This window comes from Schistocerca serialis, unplaced genomic scaffold (genome assembly GCF_023864345.2).
Source record: "Schistocerca serialis cubense isolate TAMUIC-IGC-003099 unplaced genomic scaffold, iqSchSeri2.2 HiC_scaffold_1180, whole genome shotgun sequence".
NCBI lineage: Eukaryota > Metazoa > Arthropoda > Insecta > Orthoptera > Acrididae > Schistocerca > Schistocerca serialis.
Genome location: NW_026047382.1, coordinates 62501 through 75000, shown reverse-complemented (window position 1 = coordinate 75000; position 12500 = coordinate 62501). Strand labels below are relative to the sequence as shown.

General features: G+C 56.7%; 2 non-coding genes and 1 pseudogene across 2 annotated transcripts; all 3 read left to right on the top strand.

The window, feature by feature from the left end:
- The first annotated feature begins 4831 nt into the window (after nucleotides 1–4831).
- Nucleotides 4832–6740, top strand: LOC126434062 (small subunit ribosomal RNA). The gene has a single exon (XR_007578949.1). It is a non-coding gene; the product is annotated as a small subunit ribosomal RNA (ribosomal RNA).
- A 353-nt stretch (nucleotides 6741–7093) lies between these two features.
- LOC126434050 (5.8S ribosomal RNA) lies at nucleotides 7094–7248 on the top strand. Its single transcript, XR_007578938.1, has one exon. It is a non-coding gene; the product is annotated as a 5.8S ribosomal RNA (ribosomal RNA).
- Nucleotides 7249–7436: 188 nt separating this feature from the next.
- LOC126434084 (large subunit ribosomal RNA) overlaps nucleotides 7437–12500 on the top strand; it is a 7236-nt pseudogene continuing 2172 nt past the window's right edge.

The window sequence follows — 12500 nt, the reverse complement described above, 5'->3', positions numbered from 1 at the left end:
TACAAGCTACAGACGCGATCGCATTGCTCACTGTACTGATTCCCATGCCGAGCGATCAGCTAGGAAGCGCCCCATCCATGTCGGTACCCGTGGGCGTCGCACTCGCAGTCACAAAAAACGCTGGGCAAATATATTTCTCGGAAGAGTAACGACAGTCCGAGCCTCCTGCGTGGGAAGAGTCTTTCTAGGCCCTGACCCACGGGAAGGGTTTAGCTTCCCCCATCCCGGACATTTGAAGTCGTCACACTACCGGTATTGACTAATAGACTGATTGCTGATAATCACTAGCCATACACTGGGGGAAACGGCCGACAGGGGCAGCAACATAGTGGAGCCGCAGTGTCACTAATGTACAGAGATAGAACAGTTTCGACTGGAACCAGAGTAACCGTATACACGGCACTGATTAGTAATAGATGCAGAGCCATCAGAATACAGATAATATATACAACCGTCCCTATACATGCTGAAAGACTCTGCACACAATGAGAACCACACGTCAGCCAGACACTATCACACACTACTCTCTGCCTCTAACAGGCACACACACAATATCTAACCACCAGCATGGAAGAACATCCGGTGCATCCTCTCCGCCACATTACACAATCCACACTATCATAACCAGACCGGGAGGTCCACCCACAAAACAGAATATCCCACCCTTCCGACATCCGCCATTGCTCAGTTAAGCCACGAACACCCACACATGTCCTACACAGGGGTGCACCCAACATCACAATACTGCCTCCTGTCACAGTACACAAACAATGGCAGGAATGAAAGACACACATCTGCCATAACCTTGGAATCGGAGCGCCGCCTGTCATGAGCCACAAGTGCATCCTGACGTGACAAATCGGATGATCCCGCAGGCATGCACTTACGATAATCACTATCAACGAACCTGCCGCCCCCCCCCCCCCAAATACACCTTTCCCTACAACAATGTGTACCTTAACCTAAGCGATATTGTACCTTAACCTCAGCTATATCGTACCTTAACCTAACCTACATTGCGCCTTAACCTAACCTACGTTGTACCTTAACCTACGTTGTACCTTAACCTAACCTACGTTGTACCTTAACCTAACCTACGTTGTACCTTAACCTAACCTACGTTGTACCTTAACCTAACCTACGTTGTGCCTTAACCTAACCTATGTTGTGCCTTAACCTAACCTATGTTGTGCCTTAACCTAACCTATGTTGTGCCTTAACCTAACCTATGTTGTGCCTTAACCTAACCTATGTTGTGCCTTAACCTAACCTATGTTGTGCCTTAACCTAACCTATGTTGTGCCTTAACCTAACCTATGTTTTGCCTTAACCTAACATATGTTGTGCCTTAACCTAACCTATGTTGTGCCTTAACCTAACCTACGTTGTGCCTTAACCTAACCTATGTTGTGCCTTAACCTAACCTATGTTGTGCCCTAACCTAACCTATGTTGTGCCTTAACCTAACCTATGTTGTGCCTTAACCTAACCTATGTTGTGCCTTAACCTAACCTATGTTGTGCCTTAACCTAACCTATGTTGTGCCTTAACCTAACCTATGTTGTGCCTTAACCTAACCCATGTTGTGCCTTAACCTAACCCATGTTGTGCCTTAACCTAACCCATGTTGTGCCTTAACCTAACCCATGTTGTGCCTTAACCTAACCCATGTTGTGCCTTAACCTAACCCATGTTGTGCCTTAACCTAACCCATGTTGTGCCTTAACCTAACCCATGTTGTGCCTTAACCTAACCCATATTGTACCTTAACCTAACCCATATTGTACCTTAACCTAACCCATATTGTACCTTAACCTAACCCATATTGTACCTTAACCTAACCCATATTGTACCTTAACCTAACCTAATTTGTGCCTCAACGTAACCTAATTTGTGCCTCAACGTAACCTAATTTGTGCCTCAACGTAACCTAATTTGTGCCTCAACGTAACCCATGTTGTGCCTCAACGTAACCCATGTTGTGCCTCAACGTAACCCATGTTGTGCCTCAACGTAACCCATGTTGTGCCTCAACGTAACCCATGTTGTGCCTCAACGTAACCCATGTTGTGCCTCAACGTAACCCATGTTGTGCCTCAACGTAACCCATGTTGTGCCTCAACGTAACCCATGTTGTGCCTCAACGTAACCCATGTTGTGCCTCAACGTAACCCATGTTGTGCCTCAACGTAACCCATGTTGTGCCTCAACGTAACCCATGTTGTGCCTCAACGTAACCCATGTTGTGCCTCAACGTAACCCATGTTGTGCCTCAACGTAACCCATGTTGTGCCTCAACGTAACCCATGTTGTGCCTCAACGTAACCCATGTTGTGCCTTAACGTAACCCATGTTGTGCCTTAACGTAACCCATGTTGTGCCTCAACGTAACCCATGTTGTGCCTCAACGTAACCCATGTTGTGCCTCAACGTAACCCATGTTGTGCCTCAACGTAACCCATGTTGTGCCTTAACGTAACCCATGTTGTGCCTTAACGTAACCCATGTTGTGCCTTAACGTAACCCATGTTGTGCCTTAACGTAACCCATGTTGTGCCTTAACGTAACCCATGTTGTGCCTTAACGTAACCCATGTTGTGCCTTAACGTAACCCATGTTGTGCCTTAACGTAACCCATGTTGTGCCTTAACGTAACCCATGTTGTGCCTTAACGTAACCCAATTTGTGCTTTAACGTAACCCAATTTGTGCTTTAACGTAACCTAATTTGTGCTTTAACGTAACCTAATTTGTGCTTTAACGTAACCTAATTTGTGCTTTAACGTAACCTAATTTGTGCTTTAACGTAACCTAATTTGTGCTTTAACGTAACCTAATTTGTGCTTTAACGTAACCTAATTTGTGCTTTAACGTAACCTAATTTGTGCTTTAACGTAACCTAATTTGTGCTTTAACGTAACCTAATTTGTGCTTTAACGTAACCTAATTTGTGCTTTAACGTAACCCATGTTGTGCCTTAACCTAACCTATATTGCGCCTTAACCTGACGCACGTTGTCGCTGAACCTGCTCTGTAATTGTTATGCAACTCGTTAAATTAGTGTAGTGTTGCCTAACCGCAACCCTCGCAATATAGTTCGCTATTCGCACTGCCCGGTCCCCTGTGTATCGCGTCATGTTAAACACCTTGCAGGTGTTGCTGACTTTCCACATGCTCCTGCTATACACTGTAATGTGGATAGCAGCAGGACGTACATGCCCCCCCCCCCCTTCCCCCCTGCCTTCGCAAGCTGGTCGTTGAGAAGTTTGCATGTTCAATGCCCTTCGCATGCCGACGTACTCAGCCTACGTTGTGGTACGGCCTGTCACCTGTCCGCCGATGTACGCAAAACCCACAAACTGTACTGCACATTGGTCCGTATGTACTGAATGATACATCGTGGCACATGTGTGACCGTACGACGACTGCGCCTAGCAACGGCAGACCATACAGTCCAAATATTGTGCACGCAGCTACGTGTCGTCTCCCTATAAGAGCTGGATTGCAGTGTGGTACGCCATTCAGACGTGTGGGAGGAACGGACGCCCTGGATGGCGATCAGCATGAGCAGTCTGTTGATGTAGTGGAGCGTGTATTCGGACGTAGTCGTCTCTTCTCACACACCGTGATAGCATGTTGCACCGCGTTCCACATCTGCGACATCCTGCAGAGGCCGGCTGACAGTCGTTCGCGCAATGGACACCGCATACGTACGGGGGCTACCTTCCACGTGTTCTCGAGGCGTGCACATGTTGTTGCGTCTATGTGGGCAGACGTAGTGTGTTGTGACACCTGACACAGGCATGCAATACTCGTTGCAAATGGCGATGGACGTCTACGTTTGCTGGTGACGTTACGCAAATGAACAACAGGTAACCCGTTGTGGTGCGGTTGTTCTCGCTAGAGGTGAATCAGTGTTGGCGACGATCGGTCGAGCTATTAACCGGTTGTTTCAGGGATACCCACCATGCCCACGAACGTGAAAGGGGACCCACCATGCCCACGAACGTGAAAGGGGATCTGGGTGTGAGGCGATACGCGGCGGTGGCTGGGTGGGACCGTCCCCGGCCGGTGAGGGGGGGCCGCCCGGCGTGCTGGCAGCGCGGTGCGTGGGCGCACGCGCTACAGCCGGCTGGTGGGGGCGGCCAGTGGCAGGCGCGCCGGCCGACGGACGCGGCAGGCGGCGCAGCTGCGCGCCGGCGCCCCCTGCTCGCGGCGCCTTGCGGCCAAAGCAGGTCCTCGCGGGCCCGGTGCGAAGCGCGGTGGCCATCTGCAGTGTGCTGGTCCGATTGAGGACTGTGTGCGCTGAGGATGCGCCGCCGCCCGGCGCTCGGCGCCGCGACGCCGTCTGCTGCTCGGTCGCCCCAGCGGTTCTCGCAGGTGGTTTGTATCGCAGCTGTGCGGACGTGTTGGCGCGTGCGCTGTGCTGGGAGAGTTCGCTTCGGCACCCAAGTGGGGCTTTTGTCCTTCTGTGGCGCTGGCGTTGGAGCTGCCGGTCACCGTAGGTGGCGCGTGTTGTCTCCCGCCGGCAATGCCACGACAGCACGCTCCCGGGCCTCTGTCGGCAGCGGCAAGCTCAGTTGGGAGCACGGGTGGTCGCACCTAAAGCGTCTACTCGCCTAACTCCGGGCGATTGCGCCTCTCTCGAACCCGACCAAGTACTTAGGACGGCGCTGCGCGCCGCCGGGACCTGAGAGGGTTTCGAGGTGTGTTGTGCAGGGGAGCTCAGCCTCCTCCTGTTTGCAGAATAATTGAGCGGACGCTTGCGTGTTCGCGCGGGCCCCCGGGACACACTCCCGGGCGGCCGGCTGCTCAGCTCTAGTTGACGCAGCTCCCTGGTTGATCCTGCCAGTAGTCATATGCTTGTCTCAAAGATTAAGCCATGCATGTCTCAGTACAAGCCGCATTAAGGTGAAACCGCGAATGGCTCATTAAATCAGTTATGGTTCCTTAGATCGTACCCACGTTACTTGGATAACTGTGGTAATTCTAGAGCTAATACATGCAAACAGAGTCCCGACCAGAGATGGAAGGGACGCTTTTATTAGATCAAAACCAATCGGTCGGCTCGTCCGGTCCGTTTGCCTTGGTGACTCTGAATAACTTTGGGCTGATCGCACGGTCCTCGTACCGGCGACGCATCTTTCAAATGTCTGCCTTATCAACTGTCGATGGTAGGTTCTGCGCCTACCATGGTTGTAACGGGTAACGGGGAATCAGGGTTCGATTCCGGAGAGGGAGCCTGAGAAACGGCTACCACATCCAAGGAAGGCAGCAGGCGCGCAAATTACCCACTCCCGGCACGGGGAGGTAGTGACGAAAAATAACGATACGGGACTCATCCGAGGCCCCGTAATCGGAATGAGTACACTTTAAATCCTTTAACGAGTATCTATTGGAGGGCAAGTCTGGTGCCAGCAGCCGCGGTAATTCCAGCTCCAATAGCGTATATTAAAGTTGTTGCGGTTAAAAAGCTCGTAGTTGGATTTGTGTCCCACGCTGTTGGTTCACCGCCCGTCGGTGTTTAACTGGCATGTATCGTGGGACGTCCTGCCGGTGGGGCGAGCCGAAGGCGTGCGACCGCCTCGTGCGTGCTCGTGCGTCCCGAGGCGGACCCCGTTGAAATCCTACCAGGGTGCTCTTTATTGAGTGTCTCGGTGGGCCGGCACGTTTACTTTGAACAAATTAGAGTGCTTAAAGCAGGCAAGCCCGCCTGAATACTGTGTGCATGGAATAATGGAATAGGACCTCGGTTCTATTTTGTTGGTTTTCGGAACCCGAGGTAATGATTAATAGGGACAGGCGGGGGCATTCGTATTGCGACGTTAGAGGTGAAATTCTTGGATCGTCGCAAGACGAACAGAAGCGAAAGCATTTGCCAAGTATGTTTTCATTAATCAAGAACGAAAGTTAGAGGTTCGAAGGCGATCAGATACCGCCCTAGTTCTAACCATAAACGATGCCAGCCAGCGATCCGCCGCAGTTCCTCCGATGACTCGGCGGGCAGCCTCCGGGAAACCAAAGCTTTTGGGTTCCGGGGGAAGTATGGTTGCAAAGCTGAAACTTAAAGGAATTGACGGAAGGGCACCACCAGGAGTGGAGCCTGCGGCTTAATTTGACTCAACACGGGAAACCTCACCAGGCCCGGACACCGGAAGGATTGACAGATTGATAGCTCTTTCTTGATTCGGTGGGTGGTGGTGCATGGCCGTTCTTAGTTGGTGGAGCGATTTGTCTGGTTAATTCCGATAACGAACGAGACTCTAGCCTGCTAACTAGTCGCGTGACATCCTTCGTGCTGTCAGCGATTACTTTTCTTCTTAGAGGGACAGGCGGCTTCTAGCCGCACGAGATTGAGCAATAACAGGTCTGTGATGCCCTTAGATGTTCTGGGCCGCACGCGCGCTACACTGAAGGAATCAGCGTGTCTTCCTAGGCCGAAAGGTCGGGGTAACCCGCTGAACCTCCTTCGTGCTAGGGATTGGGGCTTGCAATTGTTCCCCATGAACGAGGAATTCCCAGTAAGCGCGAGTCATAAGCTCGCGTTGATTACGTCCCTGCCCTTTGTACACACCGCCCGTCGCTACTACCGATTGAATGATTTAGTGAGGTCTTCGGACTGGTACGCGGCATTGACTCTGTCGTTGCCGATGCTACCGGAAAGATGACCAAACTTGATCATTTAGAGGAAGTAAAAGTCGTAACAAGGTTTCCGTAGGTGAACCTGCGGAAGGATCATTACCGACTAGACTGCATGTCTTTCGATGTGCGTGTCGTGTCGCGCAACACGCAGCTACCTGTACGGCTCGCAGTAGCCGTGCGCCGCGTGCGGAACCACGCGTTCGTCTCAAAACTAAAGGCAATGTTGTGTGGTACGAGCGCTGAAGCGCTGGAGCGGCTGGTTTGCGGCACCTGGCGCCTGGCGCCGGTTTTGAATGACTTTCGCCCGACTGCCTGTCCGCTCCGGTGTGGAGCCGTACGACGCCCATCGGCCGTGAGGCCGTTGGACACTGAACGCTGGAACAGGGCCGCCACACGCCTCAGTCCCGCCTATGCAACTGTCTCGAAAGAGATGGTGGAAACTATGAAAAGATCACCCAGGACGGTGGATCACTCGGCTCGTGGGTCGATGAAGAACGCAGCAAATTGCGCGTCGACATGTGAACTGCAGGACACATGAACATCGACGTTTCGAACGCACATTGCGGTCCATGGATTCCGTTCCCGGGCCACGTCTGGCTGAGGGTCGGCTACGTATACTGAAGCGCGCGGCGTTTGCCCCGCTTCGCTGACCTGGGAGTGTCGTGGCCGCCTGTGGGGCCGGCCGCGTCTCCTTAAACGTGCGATGCGCGCCCGTCGCCTGGCGGTTCGCATACCGGTACTTACTCGGTAGCGTGCACAGCCGGCTGGCGGCGTGGCGTGCGACACCTCGTACAACGACCTCAGAGCAGGCGAGACTACCCGCTGAATTTAAGCATATTACTAAGCGGAGGAAAAGAAACTAACAAGGATTCCCCCAGTAGCGGCGAGCGAACAGGGAAGAGTCCAGCACCGAACCCCGCAGGCGGCCGCCTGTCGTGGCATGTGGTGTTTGGGAGGGTCCACTACCCCGACGCCTCGCGCCGAGCCCAAGTCCAACTTGAATGAGGCCACGGCCCGTAGAGGGTGCCAGGCCCGTAGCGGCCGGTGCGAGCGTCGGCGGGACCTCTCCTTCGAGTCGGGTTGCTTGAGAGTGCAGCTCCAAGTGGGTGGTAAACTCCATCTGAGACTAAATATGACCACGAGACCGATAGCGAACAAGTACCGTGAGGGAAAGTTGAAAAGAACTTTGAAGAGAGAGTTCAAAAGTACGTGAAACCGTTCTGGGGTAAACGTGAGAAGTCCGAAAGGTCGAACGGGTGAGATTCACGCCCATCCGGCCACTGGCCTCCGCCCTCGGCAGATGGGGCCGGCCGCCCGCGCGGAGCAATCCGCGGCGGGGTCGTGTCCGGTTGCCTTTCCACTCGCCGCGGGGTGGGGCCGTTCCGGTGTGCGGTGGGCCGCACTTCTCCCCTAGTAGGACGTCGCGACCCGCTGGGTGCCGGCCTACGGCCCGGGTGCGCAGCCTGTCCTTCCGCGGGCCTCGGTTCGCGTCTGTTGGGCAGAGCCCCGGTGTCCTGGCTGGCTGCCCGGCGGTATATCTGGAGGAGTCGATTCGCCCCTTTGGGCGCTCGGGCTCCCGGCAAGCGCGCGCGGTTCTTCCCGGATGACGGACCTACCTGGCCCGGCCCCGGACCCGCGCCGCTGTTGGCTCGGGATGCTCTCGGGCGGAATAATCGCTCCCGTCAGCGGCGCTTCAGCTTTGGACAATTTCACGACCCGTCTTGAAACACGGACCAAGGAGTCTAACATGTGCGCGAGTCATTGGGCTGTACGAAACCTAAAGGCGTAATGAAAGTGAAGGTCTCGCCTTGCGCGGGCCGAGGGAGGATGGGGCTTCCCCGCCCTTCACGGGGCGGCGGCCTCCGCACTCCCGGGGCGTCTCGTCCTCATTGCGAGGTGAGGCGCACCTAGAGCGTACACGTTGGGACCCGAAAGATGGTGAACTATGCCTGGCCAGGACGAAGTCAGGGGAAACCCTGATGGAGGTCCGTAGCGATTCTGACGTGCAAATCGATCGTCGGAGCTGGGTATAGGGGCGAAAGACTAATCGAACCATCTAGTAGCTGGTTCCCTCCGAAGTTTCCCTCAGGATAGCTGGTGCTCGTACGAGTCTCATCCGGTAAAGCGAATGATTAGAGGCCTTGGGGCCGAAACGACCTCAACCTATTCTCAAACTTTAAATGGGTGAGATCTCCGGCTTGCTTGATATGCTGAAGCCGCGAGCAAACGACTCGGATCGGAGTGCCAAGTGGGCCACTTTTGGTAAGCAGAACTGGCGCTGTGGGATGAACCAAACGCCGAGTTAAGGCGCCCGAATCGACGCTCATGGGAAACCATGAAAGGCGTTGGTTGCTTAAGACAGCAGGACGGTGGCCATGGAAGTCGGAATCCGCTAAGGAGTGTGTAACAACTCACCTGCCGAAGCAACTAGCCCTGAAAATGGATGGCGCTGAAGCGTCGTGCCTATACTCGGCCGTCAGTCTGGCAGTCATGGCCGGTCCTTGCGGCCGGCCGCGAAGCCCTGACGAGTAGGAGGGTCGCGGCGGTGGGCGCAGAAGGGTCTGGGCGTGAGCCTGCCTGGAGCCGCCGTCGGTGCAGATCTTGGTGGTAGTAGCAAATACTCCAGCGAGGCCCTGGAGGGCTGACGCGGAGAAGGGTTTCGTGTGAACAGCCGTTGCACACGAGTCAGTCGATCCTAAGCCCTAGGAGAAATCCGATGTTGATGGGGGCCGTCATAGCATGATGCACTTTGTGCTGGCCCCCGTTGGGCGAAAGGGAATCCGGTTCCTATTCCGGAACCCGGCAGCGGAACCGATACAAGTCGGGCCCCTCTTTTAGAGATGCTCGTCGGGGTAACCCAAAAGGACCCGGAGACGCCGTCGGGAGATCGGGGAAGAGTTTTCTTTTCTGCATGAGCGTTCGAGTTCCCTGGAATCCTCTAGCAGGGAGATAGGGTTTGGAACGCGAAGAGCACCGCAGTTGCGGCGGTGTCCCGATCTTCCCCTCGGACCTTGAAAATCCGGGAGAGGGCCACGTGGAGGTGTCGCGCCGGTTCGTACCCATATCCGCAGCAGGTCTCCAAGGTGAAGAGCCTCTAGTCGATAGAATAATGTAGGTAAGGGAAGTCGGCAAATTGGATCCGTAACTTCGGGATAAGGATTGGCTCTGAGGATCGGGGCGTGTCGGGCTTGGTCGGGAAGTGGGTCAGCGCTAACGTGCCGGGCCTGGGCGAGGTGAGTGCCGTAGGGGTGCCGGTAAGTGCGGGCGTTTAGCGCGGGCGTGGTCTGCTCTCGCCGTTGGTCGGCCTCGTGCTGGCCGGCGGTGCAGGATGCGCGCGCCTGCGCGGCGTTCGCGCCCCGGTGCTTCAACCTGCGTGCAGGATCCGAGCTCGGTCCCGTGCCTTGGCCTCCCACGGATCTTCCTTGCTGCGAGGCCGCGTCCGCCTTAGCGTGCTCCTCCGGGGGCGCGCGGGTGCGCGGATTCTCTTCGGCCGCCATTCAACGATCAACTCAGAACTGGCACGGACTGGGGGAATCCGACTGTCTAATTAAAACAAAGCATTGCGATGGCCCTAGCGGGTGTTGACGCAATGTGATTTCTGCCCAGTGCTCTGAATGTCAACGTGAAGAAATTCAAGCAAGCGCGGGTAAACGGCGGGAGTAACTATGAGCCGGCGTCCCGCCGGGGAGCAGCGAGCCCGCTGCCAGACGCGGGCGAGGCCGCTGCGCCGCCCGTCGACGCAGCCGAGGACTTCGCGGCCGACACCACCGGGCCGCCGCCGGAGGGGCCGACTGACGCCGCCATCTGGGAGCATCTGGCGGGGCTACCCGCTTCCGCCCAGCGTTTCTCTGCCCTGGATCGTGTCATAGGTCTGGGGCGGGGCACGCCGCCCGATGTCATCCTGGGCATGCTCCCGGATGCCCTTGCGTCGGTCGGGTCCAGAGGGGAGAGATCGATCACCAGGACACAGCGGCCGCGCCAACCATCGAAGCGGCCGCCTGCCGCGCCGCCGACGCAGAAGCGCAAGCGGCGCCGCTGGGAGTACGCGAGAACGCAGGATGCCTTCCGACGGTCGCGTGCACGTTGCGTGCGCGGCCTCTTGGATGGCACCCTGCTCCAGCCGCCACCTGCCATCCCTGGTCTGCTGGACTTCTGGGCGGACCTCTTCACAAAGAAGCCCGTCTCCACCGCGGGCTTCATTCGTGACCGCCTCCTCCCGCACTCGGAGCCTGTCGCTCTTGAGTGCCTATGGGGGCCGGTCACACATGAGGAGGTCGCCGCCGCGTTGCCGCCCAGGGGATCAGCGGCCGGGCCGGACGGCCTTACCCCAGCGGAGTTGCGGCGCCTGCCGCACGAAGTCCTGGTGAAAGTGATGAATCTCTTCCTTCTGGCCCGCGCCCTCCCGGAACGCCTGCTTCGCGCGCGGACGTCCCTTCTCCCGAAAACGGCTGCACCAACATCCCCCGCTGACTTTCGCCCCATTACGGTCTGCTCGGTGTTGGCGCGGACCTTTCACAAGGTTCTCGCGTCACGCCTGATGCGCGCTTGTGCTGTGGACGAACGTCAGCGGGCATTCATCCCTCGGGATGGGATGTTGGAAAATACTTTCATCTTGGACACTGCTCTCACCGACGCAGTTCGCTCCTGCCGCTCTGTCTTTGTGGCATCGATCGACGTTTCGAAGGCATTCGATTCGGTGGATCATGCTGCCCTTCGCCCTGTGCTGAAGGCGCATGGCCTACCGGATTGCTTTGTCGAGTACGTCGAGCGGTGCTACGAGGGCAGCACGACAGTGATAGCGGACGGCGCCGGCGTGGGCGTGTCTGTGCAGCCAGCACGGGGCGTTCGCCAGGGCGATCCCCTCTCCCCCCTCCTGTTCAACTTTGCGGTGGACTACGTTTTAGGCCAACTGCCCTCCCACATCGGAGCTCGGATCCTCGGTCGCAGAGTCAACGCTGCGGCCTTTGCAGATGACGTCTTGCTGTTTGCAGCGACCCCGAGGGGCTTGCAGTCCCTCATCGACGCAGCTACCGCAGCCCTCGCCCACCTGGGGCTGCAGATCAACGCCCGGAAGTGTTTCACCCTCGCCTTAGTCGCGTCAGGGCGCGAGAAGAAGGTGAAGGTGGACAGCAATGTCACCTTCACAGCAGGCAATACCACCATGCCTGCCCTGCGTGTGGGTGAAACCTTCCGGTACCTGGGGCTGCAATTTTCCACGGCGGGTCGCTGCGTCTTCAATCCACGTCGCCACCTGGTGGAGCAGCTTGACGTCATCTCCCGAGCTCCGCTGAAGCCGCAACAGCGCCTCCACGCTCTCACCAACGTACTTCTCCCTGGCCTGTACCACGGGCTGGCCCTCAGCCGCACCCGGGTGGGTGCATTGAAGTCGGCCGACGTCACCATCCGGGCCGCCGTCAGGAGATGGTTCCGCCTTCCGGCGGACACCCCCCTGGGATACTTCCACGCTCCTGTTGCCCAGGGGGGCCTCGGCATTCCATCTTGCCGATGGATGGGTCCGACCCTCCGTCGGTCCCGTCTCCTGGCGCTGAAGAAGATAGGGCCAGCCTGCGACGGTGCAGGCATGGATGAGGTGCAGCGTGAGATCGAGGTGCTGGAGCGCCACCTAATGTGGGAGGGCCACCTCCTCAAATCGTCAACGCAGGTTGGGGAAATGTGGGCGGCGCGCCTACACATCGCCATTGACGGTGCGGCGCTGTCATCTTCTGCCGCCGTCAGTGGCCAACATCAGTGGGTCGCCGACACCAGTCGCCTGCTATCTGGGCGTGAATACATCGACGCCCTCCGCGCCCGCATCAACGCCTTCCCTACGAAGGCACGGCGCAGTCGCGGGCGGGAGGC